This window comes from Marmota monax, unplaced genomic scaffold, assembly GCF_021218885.2.
Source record: "Marmota monax isolate L192 unplaced genomic scaffold, Marmota_monax_Labrador192_F-V1.1 WCK01_AAM20220418_F8-fsc00059, whole genome shotgun sequence".
NCBI classification, from domain to species: Eukaryota; Metazoa; Chordata; class Mammalia; order Rodentia; family Sciuridae; genus Marmota; species Marmota monax.
The window spans coordinates 9,610,014-9,623,405 of NW_026693595.1; the positions used below are offsets into that span (position 1 = coordinate 9,610,014).

The following is a 13,392-nucleotide window of genomic DNA, read 5'->3' on the forward strand; positions in this document are numbered from 1 at the left end:
ATCAATGAACCAGTGGGTATGTCCCTATATGAGAAAATGGGTCTGGAGGTTAAGTTATCTGATATCACTGCTATGGTTTGAGTTATGTCCCTCAAAGTTCATGTGTTAGAAACTTAATGCCAAAATTCATATGTGAATGTTCTTTGGATTTGGGGCCTTTGATGGGTAATTAAGATTAGTTGAGGTCATGAGGGTAGGCGCCTTCTTAATGGGGTGAGTGGTTTTTGAAGTAGGAGGAGAAGGAAAAGGAGGAGGAGGAGGAGGAGGAGAGCCTGAGCTTGTTCTTTCTTGCCACGTGATGCCCTCTGCAATGTTATGGTACAACAAGAAGACTCAGGCCAAGCAGGGACCAGTGGTATGTTCTTGAACTCCCCAGCCTACAGAATTTTGAGTCAAATAAACTTCTATCCTTTATAGATTTTCAGGTATCCGATATTTTGCTATAGCAACAGAAAATGGACTAAGATAGACACAGCTAATAATTGATGGCGTCAGCACTCTTAGTTCTAAACATGATTATTTGATAAATTAAGTGCTAAACTGGAGGCTTCTTACTGAACAAAATAAATCTTGGCCTGAGTTTTCTACTCCATAAAATGGAATTAACAATACAACCAACCTCATAATAAATAAATGATTAATGCAGGTAAAATACTTAAGATCTGACACATTATTAAGTAAGGAAATCGAGTTTAGCAGGGTGATTAAGAACACAGATTGCTAGGATTCAAATCCCAGCGCTGCCACTTACTAGATGATGTAGTTTTGATAACTTAGTCTCTCTAGGTCTGGTTTTCTCCCCTGAAAGTGGGGACAGTCATAGTAATTAATATTGTTATATGTGGAGTAAATGAAAATATTTGTAAAGCTCTTAGAAGAGTGCATGTTAAATAAAAGTTAGCTTTTATTATGTGAATCAAGACACTAATTTCCGGCTATAATGCTTGAAGCACATTGAAAAATTCATATTCCTTCTTTTCTTTTCTCCTTTGATATTTATTACTTCTTTGCCTTCTGCAGATTCATTACCTTCTGAATGATACCTCAAAATTCCTCACATTACAGTTTATTTTAAAATCTAGGCACTAGATGATGTAACAGATGCTGTGGTAAATCTCCAGATGCCTGCTCAACACCAAGAAACTCATTCCTCTAGCTCCCAGGAGTCCTGACTGCTGCAGTCTTGTGTTTGACTTCTGGGAATTGCTCTGGCCAGAGGGAGCTGCCTTACTCGAGGTCACTTCCTTCCCTGAGGAAAACCAACATCCATAGACTAGTCCAAGTGAGTGTAGGGAAAGCTCTGAAGAATCATTTCAGCTTCAGAACTTCTCCCAAGACCAGACCTCAGTTACAAATGAATCACAGCTTTACCTCTTATGCTCAGACCTATTTCCCTTGCTCCCACACAGGTGTTGTTCTCATGAGCCACCCCCAAACTTCCTCCACTCAAATCTTCATGTTAGAGTCCATTTCCAGGGAATCTGACCTAAGATTTATGATGGTTGGTACCAGAAACTGTCCTAGGAAGTAGATTCCAAAGTGAGATTCTGGAACTGGCTCTCCAGTCAGCTGGCTGTGATGAGTTCCTATTCAGTGGTGGTAGATGAAGCATTGACAAATCCTGGCATGTGGTTGTAGAGCAATCGCTAAAATTTTTACTAGTGTTGAACTTGGATGAGACACAGATAGAAGGAGGTGCACCTCTGGGTACAGTATTTCAAGTTCCTGAGAGGTTCATGTAGTAGTTATACGGACTAGGGAATTACATGGCTCTTGCTAGTTCCCACTGAAGCATTTGAAAAAGATAATGAGAGGCTGAGAATGATTACTTACCAGTTTAGGTCTAATGGTGAAAGACAGAAAGTTCATGGCAGCATACAAAACTCCTCATCTTGTGCCTGTGGAGAACAGAAAAAGCAGATGATCTAGAATTCATTCTCAATCGTAAGGGTAGCAGAGCACAGGAAAGGCTAAAGTCTGCACCCTGGCTGGTCTGCTGAGCCAAGGCTAGGACTCTGAATGGAAAAAGTGTGACTTTAAGTTTCAGCATGGTGACAACACAGTAGGAAATATTGTGCCCCTGGCTTTCTCTCTGAGCTCTGCAGGCCCACTCCTTCCTGTGATGGGCTAGCACTCCTTCCTTTTTGAAGAAGCAGAAGTATTTGTCTTAGGTGATAACACGTAGCCCTTGCAGGATTGACCTTCACCAGCTTCCTGGCCAGCAGACCTGTGATTAGGGTCAGCTTACAGCATAATGCAGCAGGGAAAGTGCTCTGTGCTCAGGGAGGAAAAAAACTAGACCTCAAAACTACAAGGGTTTGCCAACTTACATCAGTTGGAGCCAGGAAAGTATGGCTCCTGTGGGTGTAGAATAAGAGTGTGTGTGTGTGGCGGGGAAACTACCAGGGAATATAAGGGAAGTTTATTGATATTGGATCATTCTTATATGATATAGGATCTAACATCTGGAAAGGATCCAAGAGTTTCATGTTCAAGCAGCTAAAATTGTTCTTAAAACTTAGAGACAGTGATGGTCCACACTGCATGGCACAGAGAAGCCAACATCACTATGGCAAATGGGCACAGAGGAATCAAAACATTCCAAGGAGTGGGAATGCTGGGGTGGATACTACATAAGTCTGAAAAATCCACCAGCCAATAATATTCTGCCTGAGAATTTAAAGGATTTAAAGGAGTCTTCAGTTACCAAAGTGATAAAGAATGCACTCCACAGTTAAGGAGTTTGCGTGTTACCTGTCCTCTGAGACAGGGCTGATGGAGGGGGTGTTGTTACAAAATTGGATTCCAATTAATGGGGTTGAGAGGAGCCTGCTATGGGCCCAGTGGTGGTTCTTGCAAGGTATGGCCACTTCTAGAAATTCACAGCAAGTAGAAATGACAGCAGGGGATCGTGACCCATGGAAAGCTGTGGTGGTGACTAATACAAAACATAGTCTCTGGGGGTAAAATAGAAGAGCAGCCCATGACAGCATTCGTTAAAGTATCAGAGATAGCTGTTCAGGCTTGTGAGGACAGCTGAAGAACTCTCACACTATTTCCAAGGGCTCTGTGGTAAGAGTTTTTGTAATGAGGCGGTTCAGTGAGAGCCCTCTTAATCTTCCATGTTCCTTAGTCAAACGTCACAATTGCTAGCTTTGCTTCAGGACCTGAGATAGGCTTTAGAGTTGAAACTTAGTGACTGGAGGAGAGGTTGAGTATTCAGAAAGAAGGACCTTTTAATGCTAAGACAAGTGTGAACATTAATTATGCTCTTAGTCATTCACCAAAACCATTGATTTGGCAAATAATCCCTTTTACATCCCTGAGAAGAAAGGCCAGATGCAGTTCTCATTGCCATGAAATGGCAAACCAAACACATTTATAATCTTACCACCATGGACATGTGGATATTTAGTTGGGAAAAGATGTATTGGGGAAAGTACCTAAACTGAATACTATTAGACACATGGTGTAAGTTGACATTGATTTCTGGGCACCGCCCCAATATCATCATTACCCTGTTATTAAAATAGGGATATAGGGGGGCTAGGTTCTTGACAAGGTTTGGCTCCAAGTTCTCATCAGTGGTCATTTCCTTTGTTCTTAAATGTATAGTTGGAATGAAAACCTGTAGTAACAGGAAGAACTCCCACATTAGTTTCATGGACTTCAGGGTAAAATCCTTTATAATGAAGAAGACCAATTGGAGGTCACCGAATCTGCCTCATGCCTGCTATCGAGGATAGTAAATAAAAATAATAATACATTCCACTAGAATTATAGAGAGGAGAGCCAATCTTAAAGTCCTACTTAATGGAGGGGTAATGATCTCTGCCATATTTCAATTAAATTACTACTCTGGCACTTAAAAAACCTAAGAGAATGATAGTGAATTTCCATATACTGAACCAAGTAGTAATCCCCTGAATCTGCAGTGTCAGGTGTGGTAACCTTTACAGTGATTATGTCCTCAGGTACATAGTATGTGCCCAGTGACTTAGGCTTTTATTTTCCTGTGAAGAAAGAAGGCCAGTGCAGTTTTCATTCTTAAGGAATGGTAAACCAAATACATTCACCATCTTGCCCTAAGACTGTTTATACTGACTCATCATCTGTCATAGTGCAGTCTAAAGGGAATTCTACTCATTTGGGCATTCTATAGAATCCTACATCGGTCCACAATAGTAATGGCACCTTATTATTTGGAACAGAGGAGAAAAATATGAAGAATTCATGGTTTGAATGTTGTTTGTAATCCTGAAGTTTCAGGTGTTGGAAATTTGTTCTTAGTGCAGCAGTAGGAAGTAGAACCTTTAAGAAGTAGGGCCTATTGTGAGGTCCTTACGTCATTTGGGGCATACCAAAGGAAGGGATTATGGGGCCTGAGTCTCTCTGACTTCCTGCTTGAGATATAATCTCTATCTCAAACATGCATCTCTACCAAGAGGGGCTCTTTCTGGGAGCCTGTGCAGTGTTGTTTGGACTTTCAGCTTCTAAACCTATATGCTAGATAAACTTCTTCTATTTATAAAGTTAGCCTGCCTCAGAAATTTTGTTATAGTGATGAAAGACTGATGAATATGTATGAGAGGGGATGTGACCTGATATAAGGATCTATATAGATTTATGGGTACTGGCATATGTTTGGTGGTTTGCCAAGAGCTCAGAGGAATATTAGAGACAAGGTGGTTTGGAAAGTAACAAATCTTTGGAGATGGGCATGAAGTTTGAAGGTCTTTCTATCACTTCAAGGATGCAAAGAACATCTTTTAAGGAAGAGGAGCTGCACAGAATGACTTGATGTCTATGTCAGCCAGAATGTCATTGGCAACTCTATTGTTGCCACAATGGGCTCATAAACAAATATCCGTGATGATAGGTATGGGAAGCTCTGTAGGAGCCCAGGAGCATGGACTCTACTCATCAATGCTGACCTAGGAATTTGTTGCTGCAGAATGTTTAACCTACTATCTGTCCAACCTATAGACCAGATATAGCACCATCCCTCAAAACAAGCCAGGCCCTGTAGACCCCTTTCACTTTGAAATGGGGAGCATTCATCTTAATTGGAATTGATATGATTACAGGTACGGGAATTGCCTTTCTTGATGGCAGAGAATAGACACCACTATCTGATGCTGATAGAGCATTTCATTCACTGAAACAGGATGCCATGTAACATTGCTTCAGATATGGAGCTCACATATATCAAACGAGGTGTGGCAGAGGTCACTTGGCCATAGGATCCACTAGTCCTGTATCATTTACAACTCAGATGGGAAGTGGGGACAGCTTTTTGAAGGTACATCTGAGGTGCCAGTTTGGATGTGATACCCTGAAGGGGTGGAATACCATCCTACATATTGGTATACTCCCCCTAAATTAATTTACATAGACTGTATCCCTAATAGGCCCAACACGTGGGTCTGGGAGCCAAGGGTTAGAAGTATCCTTCCTTATCTTTATTCTAGTGACTTACCTGGAAGAATTTATGTTTTATGGTTTTGAAACTCCAAGCTCTTCAGTTGGTTTAGAGGCTTTCAGAGGCACAACACATCCATCTAGGGACCTGCAGAATCCCATTATAATTGTAACTCTGGCTGCCACCAGCCATAATTTACATGGGATCCTTGTTCTGAGAGATTAACATGTAAGGAAATGAGTCATTATCCAAACAGGAGTAATTGATAATAATCTTTAGGAGAGGACAGGGCTGCATTTATAAAATGGAGGCAGATAAGAGTACCTTTGGCACCCAGGTGCTCTAGTGGGGATGTTTCTTATTCTTTCCTACACAATTTTGATAGTAACTGGACAAGTGTAGTTGTTATGTTCTGTAAATGGTATATTGATCAGGGACAAGGGCCTGGGTCCCCACTTGATAAGCTGTGGAGGTGCTAGCACAGGGTAGGAGGAGCCTAGAATGGGTAGTAGAAAAACAGAATACAGTGAGTACCAGGTATGTTTTCATGACCATCTGCAAGGACAAATTTCATTTGTCTTAAAAACTGTCTTCCTCGAAGTTGCCTTAGGAAAAGACATAAACCAAAAAGGATCCTGTGGGATTCTTTCCTGATGGAATGAACTCATTATAAGAGGAACGTGGTTTGTAGAAGCAGGACCTGGTCTCAAGTAACTCTGTGGTACACCCAGGTCCCACTTTAGGACAGAGATACTTATTTCCCCAGGTGTCATCAGTGATGGCTGTAGACTATTCAAAGCTGGGTTCCCCCTGGGGAAACCCCCTTAGAATAAAGCCATCTCAGCCCAGTTTTTACCCTCTCTCTCTGTGTGTGTACATTAAATGACTGGTTAAGGTATGGAGACAGATGTGTGGCTCCTCTGTCTCAATTTGGGACACCTCTGATGGGCCATTCTACCTTCTGAGCCTCCTGTGGAATTGGCAGAGGCTAGTACTCCTGCACTATTGTCTAATTTTTCTTTTGTCCAGTCATGATTCATCGATTCCCTCAAAAAGATTATTCCCACTTAATTCCCTTTGTGCAAATCTCCACCTCAAAATCTGACACCTGCAAAACCCCAACTACAGCAAATGAATGATATCTGAATCAAATCAAGGGATGCCCACTGCTCTGGATTGTTGTGGATTGAGTTTTATTAATTTCAGTTTTTAATAGAGGGACTTTTCCCTGATAATGTCATTGGGTTTTAAGTGTATACCATCTGCATTATAGCATCTCTCTATCCCCTTAATGCACATAAATTAAAGATAGAGAAATCCTTTTAATTCCCAGCTGCAGGAGAAGTTCACTGAGGAAGACATCTTGGTGTGGATTTGCATTTTTCCATGGACTGACTTGGTGGCCATGCCAGCTGTGCTTTTCAGCTGCTTTGAGTTGGCCCAAGTTGTCATTGCCCTATGGATGCTGTTAGAGAAATATCTGATTCATTGCTGTGTGCCTATTTTACTGGCTGCACATTTCCTCCCAGACTGTTTTCATTTAGCTCTTGAATCAAGACTATGAACCAGATATGATACTTCATTAACAGATAGAACAAATGGACCCTCACTCAGTCGAATATCCTGTCAGTGCAATCAGCTAGCAAGTCCAGATCTAACTCCTAAACTCCAGATTCAAAGTCAGATACTGTCTCCAAGTCATGTACTGCCTTATCCCTTCTCCCCTTCATAAGATAGCCACTTCATGGGTGTGGATTTATATCTAGGGTCTGGATCATGCCTGAGTGACTCTCTGTGTTAAGCAGTCACCTACAACCAAGTGGGGTCTCTTGAAAGCCTTTGAGACACTCCACATCCCTCTTCTAACTGACATGAATTTTCTCTAAGTCATAGATGTTGTTTTCTTTTTTTGGCGAGCAACTAAATCCTGGTTGGGGAGTTGCATCACTGTTCTGGCTAAACTTTTCACTCTCAGATGAGGATACCTAGTAAAATGCTGCTTTATGAGCAGCCATAAATTTGAGTGGAGAAGCTGGGCAAACACTTGCACTCTTCCGTGTTGACTTGCTTGCTTGTTTATTTTCTCCTATAGTTAGTATCATCTGGAAAGTCACCACAGCTAGCCACTATGTGGATTTGTAGTCCTTGACTGGGAAAAGGTTCTTTGGCGACGTCTGATCCTGAAAAGTAATCTTCTTCAGGAAATGAGTACTGGAGAGCTGTTATTCCATGTAATAAGAAAGGAAGAATAAGGATCCCAGGAGAAAAAAGTAGTTTGGTGACTGATGGACAATGGTCATTATAGACTGAATGCTCAAATAAAAATACCTTCAAACCTTGAAGAGTGGGTTTCTGTATTTTAAATGTGGATTCCAACTTTTCAAATGGGACTGTTTCCAGTAACCTCTAGACTTTAAAGGGTAGAGTTAAAGAGCAATCGAAGGCACTTGTGTGGTACAGGAAATGAAGTGAGACTGGCTACGGAAATGACAGAATATGCCTTCTGGTGTTTTGTGTTTGAAATAAAAAGTCCTCAGGCATCTATGTAGAATATTCACTAGCAAATGTGTTGTGGCCAACTATATTTGAGGGTGAATTATCGTCAATGTCATTGGTTCCATTTAGAGGGCTCAAGGGGACAGGTAATGAAGCTGGCCCTTGGAAGATGATACAGGGCAAAAGTCTGGAAAGTCCATATGATTATTCGCTTACAAAAAAAAAAAAACACTACACCTATGAAATTTTTAAAGAAAGAAATCACTTTGCCATACAACATCCCCTCCATGCAAGTCAATTCATTTGGCTGGTGGAACTAAACTCAAGAAAGCAGCTAGTGAGACTCATCTCACCAGGATGGCAGATCCCGTGTCCATTCTTCAAAACACATTTAGAAAAACAGTGATTTTTTACATTTTTCCTGAAAGTGTGATTATTTTTTGTGGCTTCCAAAGGAGGTATGATGGAGAAATAGCCCTTGTTTAATTCTATACATGGATGTCAACTTCATGCTCTTAAAGTATTTGAAAATTCTATCCATATGCATTGTTGCAACCTGATTTATTTTAAATAGCATAAAAAATAAAAATAAAAGCCTTGTTGTCACATTCATTGCATCTTCACTTAAGCACAGTCATCTAAAAAAAAAAACCCAAAATAAAAAACCTTTCTTCAACATGATTTCCCTTTTTTCCTTATTTCTATCCGTGATCTATTTCCTTTTGGAAAGTTTCAGGTTTAAATAAAGAATTTTTAAACTAACTAGTTACATGAACTAAAAACCTCTTCAAAATAAACAGGCACCTTTTGAGTATTACTAAAATTTAAACAATCACTAGAATATACATTTATTGAATCTTTACTTATTAAAGTAAATGAAAATGGAGATGAGGTCTGAGAATTGAGAAAGCCAATGAGGCCTCATCAATGACCTTGCTTGATTTGTAAATATTAGCAAAACTTAACTTGAGCCATTTCTTATAAATGCTTCTATTAAAGAAAAACCGACTTAGCCAATCAGAAACAGTCAACCATCTAGAGACTCCTCAATGGGATAGATCCTGTCAGTAACGTAACTATCTGACTATAACCAATCAAATGTTTTCTTTCCCTCTGTGTTCGTACTATAAAAGACTCCCCTTTGCATTCCCTAAACCCCTTCTGGTTTGGAACTGCCCAATTCATGAATTGTTGTTTACTTAAATAAGCTCTCAGTTTACTAAAAGCTCTCAGTTCCTAAAAGGAACAAACCGAATGAAAGACTCACTGTCAGGATTCATTCTCCATCAGTCATTTCTTATCTTCTTTCTCTATATTTTATCTCCTTTCAGACTGGCTTTTCCTACTTTTCCAAGTCATGTGGTTAAAAACCACCATTGTTGAAAAGTCTCCAGTTAGGTTTTTAGAAGGACCTTCAGTATTGATGGAGAATACTTACATTGTAAAACTTGTAATTCTCTGACTCAAATTGGGTCACAGATCACCCTTGACCAATCAACTGAGGCTGTGTCATGGGGTGACATTATAAGAACTAGACTATCAGAAGCCCAACCATGTGGGTGGTTAAATGATGAGAAGGCAGTTCTCAAGAAAGGGTGACTGGAGGGTCTTTGGATGAAACTGTGTAGTCAAAAAAAGTAGATGTCTATAAAAATAATGCCAGTTTGTATATTTATTGCAGAAATGTTTTTTAACAATTATTATATGAGAAATTTTGGCAATAAACTAGGTCTGGCAAGCTATCTTCTATGGGCCAAATCCGGCCCATGGCCTGTTTTTGTAATCATTCTTGAGTGACATTTAAAAATGAGTGTTTAAAAAAATGCAAGACAAATCACATGTAGCTAACAAAGCCTAAAATATGTGTCATCTGCCCTTTATAGCAAGTTTGCCGACCTTGCTCTCTGGCACGCTGGGTGAGCATGCAGGCCCTGCCTCTGGTTCCCTGGGTCACCACTTTGGCTGAGTCTTCTAGGGGATTTAAGGCACTTTACAAAACCAATCTGAGACTTTGTTTTATCACTCATAAAATAGAAACAATAATAATGCCTATTTTATGGCGTTGTCATGCATAGCAAATTAATGAATACATGTAGTAATTTGGAATGATGATTGCTAGTAGTTAAGTATGTTAAATATTATTATGTCAGATCACAAATTCCAGACACATTTATCTGTATAAATATGTGAAAAATATTCATGTATAATATCCCATGTTTCTATTTGTCAATGAATATATGAATAAATATTACATATAAATAAATATGTACATATGTAAATGTATTTACATGTGTGTATGTGTCACATACATACATGTAAATATATGAGTATTTTGTCAATATAATTGTCCATGAGGTAATACTGAGAGAGTACTGTTGGGAGAAAGTCCATAATGCAATGATTTGGGAAAGAATTTTTTAAAAAGAAAATTTATACATATATATGCACATATATACATACATGCATAGTTATGTACATATATATGTAAGGTTTGAAGCAGGACATAGCTGTATTTAGATTTAAAACTAATAGCTCATAGCAGACCAAATGATACAAATATGATATTTTCCTAACAGTTATTCCCTCATTCAAATACAGAATTTTTTTTCGAACACTCAATGGGAACATTCCTGTTGTGGCAATACTAGTATTTCAACATTGAGTTTACAACATTTACGAAATTCCACGGATGCCTCTTGAAATGTTCATAGTTCTCATTCAACATCATAGCAAAATATAAATATCTGAGTATGGATTAAAATCTACATGAATGCAATGATCTACTATATAAATGTGTTCTCTCCAGAAACGGTTCCCACTCAACCTCTCCCCTCTCTTTCATTCACATTCTTTCTCCTCCTCTCTCAATTTGCATAAGTCTAGGTACACACTCTACACAACATGTAAGAGAAAAATTTAGAGGCACAATCTATATTTATCTGTAACCATATTTTATATCACATACTGTCTAAAAAATCACCCTTGTAATATTTTTATCGGAAATAAAATCTAGCGGTGAAAAAATATATCTTGCTGACTTTATGGTACTTCATTTAACACATACAGTATAAAGGCCCATTTGGAAAAGATCTTTCTGAAAAAGGGGTTATCTCATCAATCAAGCACTTCCTGTGTGTGTATTGTAAATAATAAATGTATGCCACATGTGTAGCTGGAAGAACGCTGGAAAAAACTCTATAGGCGTGTGGAGGAAATACAGCTAAAATAACTTCACCCAACCCAGTTCATTCCACTCAGCAAAATCTGGGCAAGCCAAATTCATCAATATTGATTTCAGGTTTCATCAGCAGGGATTTTTGAACAAGACTTTTTTCCCTACATTTTCCATTTGACATTTCTCATTAGACTCAAAGCTTTCACTGTGTATGAGTCTTTTCATGTAATTCAAAACCAAGTTCATCAAGAAACCTTCCCAACATAAAGGAACAGTAGACCCGTTTGCTGCTTGAAGAAGTAAATTTGTACATTTTGACAGTCTTCATATGTCAATCCAGAATCCCTGCTTCCTCTTTATCCTATTTTTTAGAGTAAATATGTCGATTTCTCTCTCTCTCTCTCTCTCTCTCTATATATATATATATATATATAATATATATATTTATATATTACTGTATATATACAATATATAATGTATAAATATATAGCTATATAGAGAGATATTATATGTATACTCCATCACATAGAAAGGTCATGTCTCCTTGTCAGAGCCGTATTGGGGATCTCACCAGATACATTTTGGAGGATGGTTCTGCTAACTTTTTTTTAATTGTTCTAATTAGTTATACATGACAGTAGAATGCATTTAACACGTCATACATAAATCGAGTATAACTTCTCATTCTTCTGGTTGTACACAATGTAGAATCATACTACCCGTGTAATCATATATGTATATAGGGTAATGATGGCTGATTCATTCCACTATCTTTCCTACCCACAAACCCCTTCCCCTCCCTTCACTCCCCTCTGCCTAATCCAAAGTACTTATATTTTTCCCTGCTTTATTGTGAATTAGCATCCACATATTAGAGAAAATATCTGGCCTTTGGTTTTTTGAGATTGACTTATTTTGCTTAGCATGATATTCTCTAACTCCATCCATTTGCCTGCCAATGTCATAATTTCATTTTTCTCTAAGGCTAAGTAATATTCCATTGTGTATATGTACCACATTTTCTTTATCCATTCATCTGTTGAAGGGCATCTATGTTGGTTCCATAGTTTGGCTATTATGAATTGAGCTGCTGTAAAATTAGTGTGGCTGTGTCACTGTAGTATGTTGATTTTAAGTCCTCTGGGTTTGAACTGAGGAGTAGGATAGCTGGGTCAAATTGTGGTTCCATTCCAAGTTTTCTGAGGAATCTCCATGCTTTCCAGAGTGGTAGCACCAGTTTTCAGTCCCATCAGCAATATATGAGTGTACCTTTACCCCTACATTCTTGCTCACACTTATTGTTGCTTGTATTCTTTATTTTTTTTAGTATTTGGCGGACACAACATCTTCGTTTGTATGTGGTGCTGAGGATCGAACCCGGGCCGCACGCATGCCAGGCGAGCGCGCTACCGCTTGAGCCACATCCCCAGCCCCTGTTGCTTGTATTCTTGATAATTGCCATTCTGACAGGAATGAGATGAAATCTCAGTGTAGTTTCAATTTGCATTTCTCCAAGTGTTAGAGATGTTGAACATTTTTTCATATATTCGTGGATTGATTGTATTTCTTCTGTGAAGTGTCTGTTCAGTTCCTTTCTTTTAGATTTTAATGGACCAGAATGCCTTAGGTAGTGCTTTTGAGTGAGGAACCTCATTCCGTCTCAACGACTGGGAACATCCAATCTGTTAATGGCTCTCCCATGTCCATGGATGAAGAACAAATCACAAAGTACTCTTATGTGTGGGGACGAGTGCAGAGCGTCAGATTATGTGTGTTCATCTTCTTGTAAGTCTTCATTGCTGTTGGGCTTATACCCAGAATAAGTCTAACAGAAGAAACAGTGTGGTAAACCAAGAGACTTAACTCCTTAAAGTATATGAATATTTTAAAATGTGCTTAATGTAACAGCAGCTTCTAGGTTCACAGCCCTTTACCCCCTTTGTGAATAGGTATGTTGAACACTGATCCTCCATGGATGTAAGGGCAGACACTTAATTCAGACCAGGCCAACTAGATTCTTCTTCTGAAAATCTGGATGGTCAGGAGCTTAGGGATCCTTGGAGCCAAGTTAGGAGTAAATTAGCTCCTTGTAGAGAACTGAACAGTTATAGAGAATCTAGGGATGTCTTAGTAGCTGTCTTTCTCAATAACTTTGTTTCCAATAAATTACTACTTTTCTTCTTAAATTAATTAGAATTTATTTCTGTTTCTTGCAACCAAGGCATCAATAGCAGATGCAAGACTATCAGAGATAAAAACACATACAAGATAACCAGTTTTTAATTTTAATGTGCATGTT

General features: G+C 38.8%; 1 long non-coding RNA gene across 4 annotated transcripts in view; it reads left to right on the plus strand.

Moving 5' to 3' along the window:
- The window catches only part of LOC124103023 (uncharacterized), a 72,752-nt gene that overhangs the window by 44,467 nt on the left and 14,893 nt on the right, over positions 1 to 13,392 (plus strand). For 2 of the 4 annotated variants that reach the window (XR_009228210.1, XR_006855055.2), the window contains exon 1: positions 11,635 to 12,878. This is a non-coding gene — a long non-coding RNA (uncharacterized LOC124103023). Of the gene's footprint in view, positions 1 to 11,634; positions 12,879 to 13,392 lie in introns of those variants that run through there. The other 2 variants (XR_009228209.1, XR_006855054.2) reach the window with 2 other exon arrangements.